Source organism: Manis javanica, chromosome 13 (assembly GCF_040802235.1).
Source record: "Manis javanica isolate MJ-LG chromosome 13, MJ_LKY, whole genome shotgun sequence".
In the NCBI taxonomy this organism is placed as follows: domain Eukaryota; kingdom Metazoa; phylum Chordata; class Mammalia; order Pholidota; family Manidae; genus Manis; species Manis javanica.
The window spans coordinates 81,629,069-81,633,613 of NC_133168.1; the positions used below are offsets into that span (position 1 = coordinate 81,629,069).

Genomic DNA, 4,545 nt, shown 5'->3' on the forward strand with positions numbered 1-4,545 from the left:
AACATCTTTGGGGGAGTTTGATTGGAATTGAATTGACTATTTCTCCACTGGACACAACTGATGTATTTCTGGTGTTAAGGCTTCCTATCCATGATCATGGTATTTCTCTTCTTTCATTCATGATACTTTTAATATTTCTAATACATTTCTCTAAATTTCCCTATAGTGGTCTTGATTTCTTCTTTAAATGATGAATTTTTTTGTCCTTGTTGTGTTACTATGATTTGCACGAGCAAACCTCCACTGTTTCCTTCCTACATTAACCTTATCCGGCTGTTCTGGGCTGCCTCCAGCCCCAGGACAAATTCATTACCAACTGCACTCACTAGTCAGAGAGAACCCCTTCCCCACCAGTTCTCTGAAGTTTTTCTCTAGAGTTGATCTTAGAGCCCGGATCCAGGATCCATTCTAGTAAAGTATCTTAGAATTAGAATCAGAAGCCCTTTACAGACCTCCTTCCTCCTTCCTAGAAATCTCCTTGAAGCTGGATACAATATTCATAAGGAGGTTCTGGGTGACATTCCCAGGGAAAATCTTAGGAATAAAACCAACTTTTTAATCTCTTAACAACCAGCCTACCCGTGCCTCACAGAATGGTCAAGTAAAACAAGAGGAAAGGTGTTTGTAGTTTGGTGATCTAAACTTGTACATTGTCCTCCAGATTACCAGCTGAAGGCAGACAGCCCTTGGGAGTCCACATGGGCGATTCCATGCTGGGCACTGGTGTTGAAAGTATAGGTGAAGGCAGTCCTAGGATTTCTAGGAAAAATTCTACTAGTTGTTCCAGAACACTATATTTAGGGACACCAAAATATGTAGTACTTCATTTACCTTGTATGAAGGGATATCCCCCTTAAGCCAATATTCTAGACAATTGGAAATTACCTTTAAACACCAATAATTTTATGTTAATCATTTTGATGGAACTCTTTCTAAATCATATTTTATACCACTTTGAATATATGTTTCTCTATGCCTTCTTAAACAGATATTGAACATAATTTGACCTTTTCTTGAAAATGCAAGGACTTCATGAATATAGATTTTGCTGTCACAGTGATTCCTTCAGAACTAGTATGCACTCAGTTGTTTGAATCTTGAGTTCTTACTCAGGCTAACAAATATTTTTGAGCAATTACGATGTGCTGGATAGTGTTAGGTGCTTTATCTCTTTTTCACAATCATTTCCTCTTTTATCTGTTATTAGGCAGCAGTATATTGCATTTAGAAGTTCTCTCCCTATGTATGTATATATTTTTCATGTTGGGGGTAAAGAGCTGACATTGTAACAAGGTTTGAGGGAGGCATGTCTCATACAATAGGGTGAAATCCCAATCACTATGCTTATGTACTCCATTTCTAATCTACTGATTCTACTGGGGATCCAGACACATCAAATAAATTCAGATTGTTAAGGGAAGAGGGAGGAAATGTGAGATTTGCCACATCTCTTTTAGGTGATAACATTCCCATTTCTGATTACTGCTAGGCTGTTGGCTGCTAATACTGGAAAATGAAATCAGTAATTGCCTTTCGGCAAGAAGTCATAGCATTAGAACTGAGAAATGTGGTCACTGATGACACTAGTTTGTTGACTCTGTGTGTGTGTGTATGTGTGAGAATGTGTGAATGTGTATGCAAGGTTCTCCTTGTCGTCTGCAGGATGGCTAGTAGATCTCCCAGTTTTCAAGGAGTTTGCTCAAAGATATTTACTTGCCTTTTACAGAGCCATATTCCCTTCTTTTGGAGAGAATTGTCCTGGGAGAAGAAGAAAGGACATTGATAAATAAGCAGTTTCCTCACTGTCATGTAATATTCAGTGAGCCATTAGTTATATGTTATGTTTAGATACCATACAAATTTTTTTCATAAGCATAAACAGATGAAATTTTCAGACAATGTATATACATATATATGCATATATGTGTGTGCATTATTTATATATACATACACACACACATTATATATACATATATATACACTTACATATTTCTATATAATTTTGTATCACCTCCTTATATACTGATAGGAGTAAAGGAAGGCATAGAAACGTAAAGTCGGTTGCCCAAGGTTATACAGCTAGTAAGTGGAAGGGCCGGGCCTGAAGCCTGGACCTCTGGGAATCCACATTCTGGGCTCTCATAACTCTTTGCTTACCTTCAGCTCAGCCAGCAACCCTTAGAGGAATGAACAAGCTATGGACACCACAGAAATATATTCTGAGATAAGTTTTAGAAGGTATAAAAATGGAAAGATGATATATCCTGAATTTCTGTGACATTTCTTTTACAAAATATTTCCTTAGTTATTTCATTTTCCTTTTAACTTCCTTGGGAGATAAAAAGACGGAGGAGTTAAGATCACATTTTAAAATTGTGTAAATAAGGCTCATAGAATTGGAATCGTGAGGAACTGTGTGTTTTACACATTTGGTTCTATAGCTTGAGTCTGATGAGGGGAAGTGCCCTCTGATCAGCGCTCAGGGAGCGTCTCTGTAAGGACGGCTCAGACTCAGGGCGCGGGACCGTCATGGGACTCTGGTAACCCTGATGAACACGCTCTGTTTTTCCTCTGATGGGTAGTCAGACGAATACTTTGATGAGCCATTGGGGGTAGATGAGGGGACATATCAGAAAGTATGCTAAGCCTCATCCTAGAGAGGGGGAGTCCAGTTAATTTCAGGGTCCAGTTAATTTTTTTGCTGAGTGGAATATGCAAGAGAGGGGCCAGAATAACGTGCTCAGGACAATTGGAGTCATGGTCACTGTGGGCATGTGTGACATATACCCGAACATCTAGATGACCCCAGGGACAATGGTGTATCATTGATGTTTGCTTTTTAGGAAAAGAAGACTTCTTTTTTTTCTGAGGTTATCAAGATCATATATTTCATGCCAAAAAATTTCTGGTGAATGTCAACCTTGCCTCTTAAACCAATATACATTACAAAAATAAAGTTAAATAAAAGTTTATCTTTTAGTCCTGTGAACTTGCTGCCCCAAAATGCCAAACAGGCACAGAGCCGTGATGCTCTGCATCCAATTCTATGTCCTTCTGACCTTTGCATATGTGCTGGTGACATCACGATGTTAAATATGAACAGTCTTGGGGCTTTGTCATAAAAAAGTGATGACTTCTTATGTTAACTCATGGGGCATCTCTGATCAGATAGTGACAGATAACCCTGGTGCTTCGTGTTTTGAAAGATTCGGGACCATGTTTTGATCATCTGGAAAGAGTTCTGTGATTGCAGGAGGTGGGCGGTGTGGTGTATGTGTCATATATTAGCCTCTTCTCTGTAGAGTATACCCTCAGTTAATGTTCCTTCTTGCTTGCATTCTGAACCTTCTTAGGTCTTAGACTAGTTTCTAGGAGGGCATGTCATTTACATGGCTGTAAGAGAGGGAAGACAGTTGTCTTCTTTGTTTCAGGTTGGAATGCTTTGAAATTACGTCTAGTACTGTTCTTGGAAAATGCGCATGGGAAGATTTGTGTATGTTTCGTGGCTTATAGTGTTTTGGAAACTGACAGGCAGTGGCACTGAGTGAGAGGACACAGGGTAGAACACTCACCTTATTATTTTGGCTGTTGTATTTTTTTGCAGAGTTCATGCTCAAGACTTTTGATCTAGGGGGAAATGAACCGAGATAGTGGTTGAATAAAGTACACTCAAATATTCATACTACATAATGATTATTTAAAAAGTTTTACATTCTAAAGCTGTGCTGTCCACTATGGAAGTCAGTGGCTACATGTACCTGTGAACATTAAAATTAATTAAAATTAAAAAAAAATCAGTTCCTCAGTCACACTAACCATGTTTCAGGTACTCAGTAGGTGGCCATTGGCTACTTATTGGATGGCACAAAGTTTTACTGGGCAGCTCTGTTCTAGAAACTGAGCTTAGCACTGAAGCCATACTTAGTGTTCAAGAGGGCTCTCAGGAAGCATGAAGGTATCCTTCAGAATTCCAAGAGCAGGTACCCTGTGGCCCTCCCAGGCCGCAATGCATACCAGGGCTGTAGAGGCGGTATGAAGTTTGGGTCTCTTTACCTCGATCCCAAGATTCTAAAATATTTAATAAATACAAGTACTTCTTGACTAAGTTAAGATGTTACTTCTAAAAAGGGGCCAAGAAATGGGAGTGAGATTTTTGACTTTGTTTTCTCACCATTTCAATTCTAGACAAACTCAGAAAGGGGGGGCTTTTGTCTTACCATTTCTAACCTTTCATGGTCACAGTTTAGTACTTAATATAGCGTACAGTTTGAGTTTTGTAATATGATGGCCTTCGTGTCTCTAGAGGTTAGTTTCATGCCTATCTTATATGGCCGAGTCTCTATGTTTTTGGGAAAATGAGGGTGGTATTAGTTTAATGGGCTTTTCTGTGAAAGTAGGAATGTCCTACTCATCAGAGTGCCTGACCACCAGCCCTTTTAAAATCAGATGTTCCTGCCCTTAATATAAACCTGAATAATTGAAAATGCGATAAAAGCATGAAGGGAGATGTGTTTCTGTGGTTTTTTAAGAAGGATGGAAGAAGGA

General features: G+C 39.0%; 1 pseudogene; it reads right to left on the reverse strand.

Annotated features, from left to right (window-relative positions):
* Positions 1-1,256: 1,256 nt before the first annotated feature.
* LOC140845895 (small nucleolar RNA U13) lies at positions 1,257-1,372 on the reverse strand (annotated as a pseudogene).
* Positions 1,373-4,545: the final 3,173 nt, after the last annotated feature.